Raw genomic sequence first — 13,529 nt, forward strand, 5'->3', positions numbered from 1 at the left:
GTCTCGAGCCACAAGCCCCTGGCCACCTGCACTACGAGACAGTGCGGGCACGGTCGAAATGGTGGCTCCAGTGACGAATGAAGAACTACTCGCAGTGGCTAAATCCCTAGCAATGAACAAAGCTCCAGGGCCGGATGGAGTTCCAAACAACGCTCTCAAGGCAGCGATCATAGCGAACCCGAACATGTTCAGGCTAGCTATGCAGAGATGCCTTGACGAGTGCCGTTTCCCCGATAGATGGAAAAGGCAGAAACTGGTGCTGTTGCCGAAGCCCGGGAAGCCGCCAGGCGACCCATCGGCGTACAGACCAATCTGTCTGATAGACACGACTGGCAAACTGCTTGAGAGGATCATCCTCAACAGGCTCACCCCGTACGCGGAAGGTACGGACGGTCTGTCAAGCAACCAGTTTGGCTTTCGAAAGGGTAAGTCCACAGTGGACGCTCTCAACTCAGTGATAAATACTGCCGAGATAGCGATCCAACGAAAAAGGCGAGGTATTCGATACTGTGCGTTAGTGACACTTGACGTGAAGAACGCATTCAACAGCGCAAGCTGGGATGCCATCGCGCTCTCGTTACACCGGCTTAGCCTACCGGTGGGTCTGTACCGGATCCTGGAAAGTTACTTCCAAAACCGCGTACTGATATACGAGACCGATGCCGGTCAGAAAAGGGTTCCGATTACCGCCGGAGTCCCGCAGGGCTCGATCCTAGGCCCGGTGCTATGGAACCTCATGTATGACGGGGTTCTGAGACTGAAGTTCCCTCCTGGGGTCAAGATCGTCGGCTTTGCCGACGACGTAACCTTGGAGGTCTACGGGGAGTCAATTCCTGAAGTAGAACTAACCGCAGAACACGCGATCAGCACGGTGGAGGAATGGATGAGCGCGAGAGGCCTGGAGCTCGCTCATCATAAGACGGAGGTAGTTATCGTCAACAACCGCAAGTCGGCACAACATGCAGTTATCCATGTGGGAGAAGTCGCGATCACTTCACAGCGAAGTCTGAAGTCTCTCGGAGTCATTATAGACGACAAGCTGATATTCGGCAGCCATGTCGACTATACGTGCAAGAGAGCGTCGACTGCTGTTGCGGCACTATCGAGAATGATGTCCAACAGCTCAAAGGTGTGCGCCAGTAGACGTAGGTTACTGGCAGGCGTTGCCGTATCTATCCTCAGGTACGGCGGCCCGTCATGGTCAAGAGCACTGAGGGTAACCAGTTACCTACAGAAACTGGAGAGCACCTACCGCGTGATGTGCCTCAGAGTGATATCTGCCTACCGCACGGTATCACACGATGCATCCTGCGTGATAGCGAGCATGATGCCAGTCGGGCTGGTCATTCGGGAAGATGAGGAGTGCTTTGAGCTACGTGGAAATAGGGGAGCCCGCGAGCGCACCAGGGTGACCTCGGTCGCCAGATGGCAGCGTGAGTGGGACAACTCCTCGAAAGGTAGGTGGACCCACCGGCTGATACCTAGCATATCGAGCTGGGTGGGAAGACCCCATGGGGAAGTTCACTTCCACCTGACACAATTCCTGTCAGGCCATGGCTGTTTCCGTCAGTACCTCCACAGGTTCGGGCACGCGGAGGTCCCGGTCTGCCCGGACTGCCCAGGTGTAGATGAAACTGCCGAACACATACTGTTCGTATGTCATCGGTTCGACGTCGAAAGAAGAGCAATGCTTGACGTCTGTGGCTGGGACACAACCCCGGATACCCTTATCCAGCGGATGTGTCAAACGGTGGAGAAGTGGAACGCAGTCTCGGCTGCTACCATCCAGATTGCCAGTAGGCTACAGGTAATCTGGCGAACCGAGCAACAGACGGCGGGCACGGCTAACTAGTGATTGGTTAGCTGGAGCGAAAAAGGCCAAGCGCAAAATAAGAGAGTGAATGGTCTGTTCATGCCGAGGTAGGTTGGCGCAGCGAATGGCAACCGCGTAAGGGGTAAACCCAGCCACCCCGAAGCAAGACAGAAGAGTGAGTGTATAGGCGTATAAGTGGACTGCCTCATGCCAAGACGGGAGGGTCGTAGCGTAGTATGTTGGAACTAAGCTATCGATGCCTCATGGCGTGGCAGAGGAGTGAAAGGGTGAGCATCCAAGTCAGTCTCACATTGCATGTTAAGGGTGAGCATAAAAGTCAGCCTCACAGGTTGGTAGAGGCTAGCACAAAAGTCAGCCTAGCAAGGAATGAAAAAGGTGAGCACACAAGTCAGCCTCGCATGGTATGTCAGAAGTGGGGCCTAAGAAAAATGTCCCACATGGGATGCCAGAGGGAGTGACAAAGGTACAATAGAGTGGCACGATTGAGAGTGAATCAGGTGATAGGGTGAGCACCCAAGTCAGCCTCACATGGATGGGTAGGGCGAGCACAAAAGTAAGCCTAGCAAGGAATGAGTAAGGTGAGCACACAAGTCAGCCTCGCATGGAACGTAAAAGGTGAGCACAAAAGTCAGCCTCATGTGGGAGTGTTTGAGAGTGAATCAAAGTGTGATTGAGAGAGCACCCAAGTAAGCCTCATACAGGATGTATGATCGCGCGAGTGAGAGTGAATGAGTACATTGAGTACAGCCATCCCCCCAGAAGTAATACCGAGAGGTAGTTCCTGGGAGGAATGATGGCGGAGCCCAATGGAGTTTAGTCGGTATTAATGGCTGGTCACCATTCGAGTCCGACACGCCCCCAGTGCACCCCGTGTGGTAGATTGGACCCTACCGTTAGCACGTGTACTGGGCTAGGACATAAAGGTCTTCTCCATTGTAAAAAAAAAGGGCTGCGAAAAGGAAGCGTCATGGGGACAATTCAAACGGTGGATGGAACTGCGCATAACATCATGCACTTCGCTCACATTCCAATAGCTTTCAACAATCGGATTCAAATGACAACGGTGCTGCTTGCTCCATCATTGCCTGATTGTGTCATACTGGGAATGGATTTCTGGACCAAGTTTGGAATAAAAGCGGTGTGTTGCTCGCTCAGTGCAACAACAGAAGCCTCCACTGGACCGGAAAAAACGGACACCGAACACGTGAAACCATTGAGCGAGAATGAACAACGCAGACTGGAGGAAGTGATCAAGACATTCCCGGTTGCACAGGACGGAACATTGGGTAGAACACATGTCTACGAACATCAAATCAACGTGGGAAATGCCGTACCGAAGAAGCAACGTTATTACGCGATGTCCAAATATGTGATGGACGAAGTAAACAAAGAAGTGGACAGGATGCTCGCACTCGATGTCATAGAAGAAGCCATGTTCTCACCTTGGAATAATCCATTAGTGGCGGTCAAGAAAAAGAATGGGAACTACAGAGTGTGTCTAGACGCGCGGCATCTGAACAGCATAATGGTAAACGAAGGAGCGCCGATTCCACAAATCTTAGCAATCATGAACAACTTGAGTGGCTGTTCGTACATATCCACCATTGACTTAAAAGACGCGTTCTGGCAATTGCCACTAGAAAAGAAGTCACGACCACTAACTGCGTTCACAATCCCCGGGAGGGGACACTTCCAACACAAGGTGGTGCCATTTGGTCTGTGCACGGCCAGCCAAGCGTTGTCCAGGGTAATGATGCATCTATTCGCAGATTTGGAACCTAAGGTATTTCACTATTTAGACGACATCATAGTTTGCACCCCAACGTTTGGAGAACACTTAGAATTATTGAAGGAGGTGGCACATAGATTACAGCGAGCAGGGCTCACGGTTTCTCCAGAAAAATCTCAATTCTGCCGGAGCGAACTAAAATACCTAGGATATGTGCTCAACAGTGACGGTTGGAAAGTCGATAGCGACAAAATAGACTGCATTGTAAACTTCCCCACTCCGAAAGACAGGAAGGAAATACAACGTTTTTTAGGAATGTGTAACTGGTATCGCCGTTTCATCGACAAATTTGCAGATATGGCCACGCCGTTAACGGAGCTCACTAGAACCAAAATAAAATTTCGATGGAACTACAAAGCTGAAGATGCGTTTCTACGACTGAAGGCGGCAATGGTTTCCGCTCCAGTGCTGGCCACTCCGGACTACCAGAAGCCGTTTGTCATAGCATGTGATGCCAGTGATCGAGCAATTGGGGCAGTATTGACCCAAGAAATAGACGATCAAGAACATCCTATATGCTATTTCTCCCAGAAACTATCCGCCTCTGAGCGCAAATACTCCGTTACGGAGAGAGAGTGTCTCGCTGTAATACGGGCCATCGAGAAATTTCGTGGTTACGTGGAAGGAATAAAATTCACGGTATACTGTGACCATGCAGCTCTATCATACTTGAAATCCATGAAGAACCCGACAGCACTCCTCTGCCGCTGGATCCTTCGTCTAAACGCATATGATTTCGACGTGAAGTATCGCAAAGGGAGCTGTAACATAGTACCAGATGCACTTTCTCGAGCAGTATCCAGCATGGTATTCAAGACAAATACGGACATGGACGATTGGTACAAGCGGATGGTCGACAAGGTGTTGAAGGAGGGTGACAAGTTTCCAGACTTTCGCTTAATCAATCAGGATCTCTACAAAAACTGCAATTGCAGGGACGAAACGGGAGGTAACTCACACAGGTGGAAACGCATCCCACCATTAGCAGACCGCCTGGACATTATACGAAAATTTCACGATGCACCGTCAGCTGCACACCTTGGATTTCACAAAACCTTTCAAAAACTCCAAACCCACTTTTACTGGCCAAAAATGAGAGACGAGGTGAGCAAATACGTCAAAAGCTGCCACACTTGCAAAGCTAGCAAAGCCGCAAATTCGACACTGATGCCGACCATGGGCAATGCGAAGCCGGCAAAGGTCCCATGGGAGCTGGTATCGGTAGACTTCGTGGGCCCCTTCACGAAGTCCAAGATGGGGAACACTGTCATGTTAGTAGCCGTCGACTGGATCACAAAATACATAGTCGTTCACCCGATGCGAAAAGCAGATTCAGTTAGGATGGTGCAGTTTCTAGAAGAACAAATCTTTCTCAAACATTCACGACCAAGAGTTATCTTGACAGACAACGGCAAACAATTTGAATCTATGGCGTTCAAGGCGCTACTTTCTAAACATAAGATCACACATATGAAAACTGCATTCTATTGCCCCATGGTAAACAACGCAGAAAGAGTGAACCGTGTGCTGATAACATGCATAAGATCGCTGCTGGATGAAGAGCACCAGGCATGGGACGCTAATCTACCGGCAATAACAGCGGCAATCAATAGCGCAAGACATGAAGTGACAGGAGTGAGCCCACATTTCGCAAACTACGGCCGAGATTTGATTCTACACACCGATTTATACGATCAACAGAAGCTCAACATTAACGAGGACCCGAAAATAGCGCAAGAAATGAGACTGTCGGCGATACAGAGGGTTCACGACTTCATACTAAAGCGAATTCAAAACTACCACGAGAAATCCAAGCAGCACTACAACCTCAGAACGCGTTCAATATCCTTTAAAACAGGTGACGTCGTTTGGAGAAGAACATTCACTCTATCGTCGAAGGAGGATCAGATCAATAAGAAGTTGAATCCGAAGTACGTGCCGGCCATTGTCAGAGAAGTCCTGGGGACGAACATCTATATGTTGGAAGACGTGAAGACTGGGAAGAAAGGTCGCTATCATTCCAAAGATATCAAAGCAGACTAAAATGAAATAAGGAAAAACCAAATCGAGCTATGTCCACAGGCCAAGCCTGTCAACAATGAGTCAGTACTCCCAAAAAACCGTCGACTGATCGGGAAAATCAGTTTGTCAAGGTGCGGCGAGCAACAACTATTTTAACTACCTCCCCACCTTGGCGCTAAACAAGGACAACTGAAGCGAACCAGCGACAACAGTAAATTGACTGGCGAGCAGTGCTGGGCGGTGCAGTTTTCGACAACCCTCCAAAGAGGTTCAAGACACAGCAAGCACATAAACCGAACTGGTTGCAATTCAGGAGAGAAGCACTACAACAAGGTAGCCATGCAAATGGACGATGGCGCACCTGAGCTACTGAAGTCAGCTCATTGGACAAAATCGTACGCCTAGAAAAGCATCCCCAAGATGGGCAATTGACAATTACCCAAAACAAGCAAAGTATAGGCTCAACTACTAAACAAGGGTATCCAAATCACATCGTCGTGTCAGTCTGGGCGTCTCATGAAAACTTTCAAAAGCAACGCGAGCTGAGGGCGCGGTATGTTTCATGAACATGAAACTATCTCTGATATCTGGGCTCATGTAGATTGGAGTGAGGAAATGCGCTCTTTCCCAGACCAGAACACGACAGCTGTGACAAGTAGGCGGTTATTGAAGGGGTCAGACGACCTGAAACAACGGCCTGTCTCAAAAACAAAAAAAGGAAGGAAAATCACGTGTAGTGTGGAGAGGATAGCCAATTCTCGCATACATTTGCTTTATGTGCGATCGTACCGTCCATTAACATGGACTAGTTTAGATCGACTTGAATGTATTGCTGTTGGGGAAATGTACCAAACGAGAAGAGGGCAAGAATAAGGCTAGAGACACTTTGCCAAACAAAGTTGGCGTTCGATCAGAACATTTCGCAGATCTAACTGCGGTATTTCAGTATGAGTTCTGGGTCTGGAGTAATACGCTCTGGCAAGCAGAAAGGCTTGCGTGATTAAGTAATGGATTAGTGGAAGGATTATGAAGTCAATTTTAAAGGATAAACCATGATCGTCGTCTCTAGCCAACTTCAAGGGCAAGTAAGAAGTAATGAATTTTTCATGAATCGGCAATTCGATTCATGAAAAATTCAAACCCCAACGGTAATGTTGTGTTACGTTTGATTATTATGTCGGCACAAAAACACATTTGAAGTTAAGCCAGCAACTCAATGTATCGATACTAAAAGCAGCACGAAATAAAAGTACCACAGACAAATAGTTGTAATAGCGACTTGAAGAGCCCCTCGCACAGACAGTTCCAGAACATCGCATAAGACAAGCACGACAACACCTTAACACGCACTTCCACAGCAGACCTTCCTCAAAGTGTATCCGTCACCGCAGAATGAGTCAAAAAACTACAAGGGGCAGCCCTATGGGGTTGCACGAACTGTAGACGTAGGACTATACTACTTATTGTAAAATATTTAGTGTGTGGGAAAAAAACACCCGGACCGGTGAAGAAAAATCAAATTTTAGACAATATAATCACTTCTCATGTATAGACCAAGCTTTTTAGTTGCTGTCAAACAGATCCTAAAAGTTCAAACACCCATGGATAACCCCAAGTTTGTAGATGTGTTTTCGATGCCACAGGATTGTAAAATGGTAAATATTACGTCATGAAAATTCAATTCTTCCGTGACAATTTTTTTTTGCCTGCAAAATGCCCTGTGTGTATGCAAAGCTTATGATTTGTTGGGTATTAGCATTGATCGGAAAATGCTTTCCAACGCTGCGCATTGCATACATACAGGGCGTTTTGCAGGTCACCAGAAGCTGTTCATTTTACCACCGCCACATGTTCATTTTAACCACTTGCTATAAACATGTCTTATTTTTGGACATGTTTAGAAATCAAGAATCAAGTTTGAAAAAATGTGTTTATGACGAATTATTTTTACCAGATATGTACAAAACATGTCTAACAAGAAACATATAAGGTGATTGTAATATCTCATTCACTTATTAGTTAGAAAATAATGACTTTGCTTTGCACATTCGCTCCAAACATTGAACCCAAGCGCACAATGCAAAACGAGTCAACGCTGATGATGATGGGTAGAGCGAAAGAGACAACTAGTACCACCACGACACTATTAGCGCGATTCACCAAAATTCCACGCGGCCTTTCCCGATTGAAAGAAACGGCCGCGCTTAGCCCATCTGTTATAATATAGCGAAGGGCTGAATGATTTTGTTCCAAAAACAGCCCTGCGTTATGCAACACTTTGTGCAGGTTGATTATACTAGTTGCAAGTGGGGCCAAATTCACCAAGTTCCGTAAAATTCCTTTTAAATTGCAGAATTGATAAAATTGATAGCTATTCTAGCTAAACTAATTAATCAAATCCTGTTTTAAAAACTGTCCTTGCGTTTAAACCAAAATGGGAAGCTTATTACTACCACTACATTACTTAATTTCAAGCGCAAATAGCGAATACATGTGCTAGTTAAACCAAAAATTTACTGGCAACATTACAGCGGCATTCAGGAAGCAGTTGGAGCGGTCGCCTGTTGGACGACACAGGGTAACGTCCCTCCACAGCCAGTGTAACGGACTTCTAGCTCAGCTACACTGGCTGTAAAAAACACAGCACAGTGATCTGCTTCGCCAGTCGTTCAACAGGGAACTGAGCGTGTCTGGCCAATCCGTTCTTTAAATAGTCGATGATGACGTCATTCATAGAAGCGTTGCGCTCTAGATAAACCAAACCGTCGTACAGGGCTTGGGAAGCGCTATCTTCTGTGTGTTAATGCGCGATATTTTGACAAGGTTGTATATTATTTAATTTTTTAATGCTATGATATCAAAAATCTTTGGGTTTATCTATTGGAATCTATTCTTAGAAGTATTTCGGGGCGATTTGCGCAAAAAATTCGAAAATTTATCGTGAGATGGCTGAATTATATTCGTTTAAAATTGGACCACTTTTCGTTACATACCATTTTTGTAGAATTTGCAGAGTGCACCCCCATATCGAAAACAAAGACGTAGTCCTACGTCAAAAGGGAAACAAAGCATCTCATTTCTCGTGGACAAAGACATTGCTTTTCGCTGGCAAAAGGTGGCAAAAAGCACACGCGGATCAGTGCAGGTCGGTTAGTCAGAGTGGCAGCAAGTGCAGGAGAGCAAACCGCTTCAACCGTCACAGAAGACACACGCAAAGGTGGGCTAAATTGCACCCAACGAACGGAACGTCTCCCAGTAGAGGTAGGAAAAGACAAATTCATTAAAAAGGGTCAGCAACATCATGTGATATTCCTCGACAGAAAGCCGCTGTGCCTAGTCATCCAACCGATCTCACCCGTGGTTGGAACGGCACGAAAGCGGAACGGCAAGTGGTCCACCACGGCAGAACCGACAGGGTCTGGAAGAAGGCGGAACAACCAAATCAGGTACACGCAATTCTTCGGGATTTAGCAAATGTCATCTGAACACGATCTTTCTACAGGGGCGAAACACAGACAACGCCACTGTTCGAGGAAAAGCATTGCTGGCAGGTCAAAGCCCACAATTGTCACGTGCAACAAGCAACGATCGAACAACGAAGGATCAACATTAATCGTGCAGCGCTTCATTTCATTGCACAATCACAACAGGGGATCGACGAGTAAGTCCGGTTGATCGATGAGTTTGGCGAGACATAACATATGCTCTCTTATTTAGGGTTCCCTGTTGTGCCGGACCTAAGAGTCGACGAGAACAAACTGCTGTCAGGCACGCCATCCTCTTCAGGACAGTAGGGACGCCCAATTGTACGGTTGAGACGAGTGAGAGTTGTAAGGCGGTGCGGGAACCAACGGCACGTGGGAAGTCGTCAGCAGACGCGGCGAGCCGAGGGGAGAAAGCGAGGACGGTGAAAATGTGCGAAAAGTGGAAGTCCGGGAAGTCGTGCGAGGTGGCATAGAATAGGCGGTGACCGCACGGGGCCGAAGGCCCGCTGTGAGTACATAGAGATTAAGAATCAAGTGCACGCAATAATAGGGACCTCAAGATAGATGAATAGGAGAGCAGGATCCCTGCAATAAATGTTTGAGATACAATGATTGAGTAGTTTGGTTCTATTTGATTTGGTTTTTGGAAGTTAGTACGTCCCTTTTGTTACAACCCTCCTCCTTTGCACAGAAAAAGCTCATCCAGGTAGACGATATGTAGGTGCCCTGTCAAAAAAATGCGGACGAAAATGGTCAGGCGATTTAAAAAGTTTGACGTTTGACTCAACTCGCCTGTGCTAATAGACCTTTCTCGTCAAAAAATTTTATATGATAGGATGCTTCCTTTTTTATCCCCAATTCGTTACTGCCTATTGCCGCGATGATTTGGTGCCTCTAACTATTGAAAAAATCAAAAATAGTGCAAGCTGCTCATTTAACCCCATATTCTGAATACCTATCTTGCCTTGTTTCCCCATATTTTTACACCATTTGGATGAATTTTCTGTGGGGAATACTAAAAGGATGCCAGATCTGCATATATATTAGTAAATCTGCAGATTTTGCATTTTCACTGCAGATCTTTTGCAGATTACAAATATTTAGCAGAACAAAGCCTATGCCAGCCAATTTATACACCAGCCTTCAACATTTTTGATCATTTAAATTATATACATACTACATTTCTACGTCGCATTTATTGAAGATTTTTGTAGAAATCTGCAGATTTTTATATTTTTACTGCAGGCTATTGTTTAAATAGACCTGGCATCACTGATGCTGAAATGATTCATTCATATACCTGTCAAAAATATAGAGCATTGTATGAAAATGTATAACCTCACTTTTCTGACAGTTTCGGTGTGCTTGTTTACCTAAGACTTGTTTACACGGACTATTAAAATTTACATTACTTGAATACTTTCGATGCTCTTTGAAAGAATATCAGCTCAAGAGGGATGAGGATTGGAACAATGGTAACCTGGTTCATACATTGACCAATCGGCGCTGGATGTAAAACCCGGTGGCATATGCTGAATCGCAAGATCAAGCATTGGGCTATAAAACGATTGCTTTCTGGATGATGGATCCTTATCACATTTGTACACATTTTTTTGTTTGCTCGTGGGTTAATTCCTAACAACATGATCAGATTGATTATTCATTTTTAGGTGGTGAAGTTTATCTGAACTTTATAGGTAACGAATTCGGTCGATGATAAGCTGTTGAAATGATTTTGATCGTTCAATGCCTATATCGAAGAACGTTTCCATTGGTCAGAATGCCTACCAGCGTATAGACTTTTCTACGGCTCATGTACGTACACGGCACATGACACAAACACTACATCACTAGCTGGTGGAAAATAATAAACAAAGACGGCAAAATCAAATGGGATTGTTTTCAACCAGGAAGCTGCAGAAGTGTTCGTGAGACCGGGCGACAAGAACTCAATGATAGCAGCAAACATGAGGACGACAAGGTTATCGCTTTCGAGTGGAATAATCATTTATTTAGGGTTACCAAATGGACTGAGAGCAAATTAAGTACATCCCTGCCAAATCTATTCGGAATTGGAGCCTGAATCAGTTGTCACTTGAGCCAGAATTCTGAAAAAGTCGGGATTCTGGCTTATGTTCCAGCAGTTGAACTGGGACGTTGAATCTTGATCGAGACAAATTGGAATGGTGTAGTGCCAATATTGAACGAAGGTAACATCTTTGGCTATATCGAGTTATCCAACAAATTTTGGTTACTTCTGAGTAAAAGAACTTTTGGTTGTGATGAGTCGCCGAGAGTATGCATTAACAAAAAAAATCGCTGGAAGTATTTGAAATTGACAATTGAAATTGATTCTCTTGGAATAAAGCTGATCTGAATAATTTAATACAGGGTGATTCATCATGACGTTTTTTTGATCTCGCAAAAATTTTAAAAATGGAGTAAATCGCGAAATGTTTATTTGTCAATCGAAAGAACATTTTTTGCCATTTATTGTTTGAAAACAATTTCTTTTAAACGTTGACCATGTTGGCGCTTGAGGTAATCCTTTCGATTGGTCCAATTTTTGTTGATGGATTCGAGTATTTCAAGTGGTATCTGGCTAATTAGTCGAGTAAAGTTGGTTTCCAATGGGAATGTCAATGTTTTCTTCAATGCGTGCTGGATGTGGTCGATTTGTTCGCTAACCATCCAATAACGAGAACTGCAACTTTCACTCTTTTATTGTATGGTGAATAGTGGAATCAGTTGGCCGATTATATCGACCATATTATGGACGGAGACTAAAAATAAGGACATTTGAAGTAAAATAAGGACGCTTTCCAAAAACCTCGAAAATAAGGACATGTTCTTTAAAATAAGGACGGTTGGTAACCCTAATTTATTATTCGTGTTCAAGTTCCATTACAGCAAAAGTTTCGTCGATTATCGCATTGTCGTTGATTTCGCCGGCAAATGCAAAATAGCGCTCGGCACTGACGATAAGGAGTAAGAAGAATTTGATTGGAGTGATAATAATGCAGAGCATTATACATTCTGATAGAATATCAGGGAGGAGAAATTATATGTAAATTTATATTATATCCCGAGTTGCCATCATTTTGGCACCGCAATAAAGCTATCTGCTGTCTTGTTCAAATTGGCACGAAATAACTAGGCAGCGAATGATAAATTTCATAGTCAATTTATTTAATTTTCCGGAATGATAAGTAATTAGTATGTTGTGAATATATGTGTCGCCGGTGCCGTGTGTTATGGTGGTACCGGACGGAACCGTTGATCAGCAGACCGTCCTTGTCGTACTGGTCATAGATGCGACGTTTTTTCTCATCTGATAGCACTTGACATGCTTCGGAGATCTGTCTTAACGCTCTCTACTTAGAGCAGGATACGCGAAACCACTGCTAGCTTTTGAAAGAAAATTCCTAGCTGCTGCTACCCTATCAGCCTCTTTCTCGGCTGAGGACTACAATTTCGGTCGATTAAATAATGCTATGAAAATTGTACTTCCTGGAATTTCATCTAACAAGGTCAATTCATTGTGAGGAATTTCGCTGCGTTCCAACATTGCTTGCCTCTGTAGGTGAAGATGTGTGTGGATTCACTTCGGCAGCCAGCTCTTATCTTTTGGATAATTTTGCTATCTTATTCTGCTGAATAAATCATCTGCCTAAAGCCTCTACGTTATACTACGGTCACTTTAAAAACGCTCTGCTATTTAATCTTGTAGCTCTCGGCAAGTCAGTCCTGGCACTCTGCTTGACTATTCCTTGCACTATACTGCTGACGTCGCACTTATGACGGTGATCAAACTTGGCGAGAGTGGCAGTGGTTTCGTCGGAATTGTTCACTCGACAAGCAGTAAGTGCATGGACTCTGCTGCTTATGCCTGAGCCCCTCATTGAAACCTTCGTCCTGCCGGAGTGTTAGCTTCGTCCGATACCGGAGCGTATTGCTGAACCGAAGCAGTCTGCAACTGGCGCAACTTCCTTCGAATCGGAATCGCTGAATATTCCCGTTAGCCGAATGTCCAACGTGGCCGAAGGCAAACCGATTGCAGCAACACCACCAGCCGTAGCTGACCTTTTAGCCTTTAATCCAAGTCCCTGCCATTGGCATAGCGACAGACGAGTGCGGCGCAGGCTGGACCATCAGTTGACTCGGTGCCGGACGGGGCGAAACAGCTGCAACAGGAGCGGACCTAGTATGGGGTGTAAAGGTCATCAATTGCCATAGATCACCAAAATGCTCTGCGACTAACATTGTGAACAAAACAAACCAAATGAAATTGATCGCAACAACGATAAAATAATCTAAATTCTACCCAAACATTTGAAACATTTGAAAAGGGTCTAACCAGCCCCCTGTCAAGGACGACGTCTCTGTACAGCCAGCATCA

General features: G+C 45.3%; 1 long non-coding RNA gene across 1 annotated transcript; it reads left to right on the plus strand.

Moving 5' to 3' along the window:
- The first annotated feature begins 9,028 nt into the window (after positions 1-9,028).
- Positions 9,029-9,789, plus strand: LOC131691124 (uncharacterized). Its single transcript, XR_009305718.1, has 3 exons — positions 9,029-9,091; positions 9,148-9,306; positions 9,363-9,789. It is a non-coding gene; the product is annotated as an uncharacterized LOC131691124 (long non-coding RNA).
- Positions 9,790-13,529: the final 3,740 nt, after the last annotated feature.

This window comes from Topomyia yanbarensis, chromosome 3 (assembly GCF_030247195.1).
Source record: "Topomyia yanbarensis strain Yona2022 chromosome 3, ASM3024719v1, whole genome shotgun sequence".
Lineage (NCBI taxonomy): Eukaryota > Metazoa > Arthropoda > Insecta > Diptera > Culicidae > Topomyia > Topomyia yanbarensis.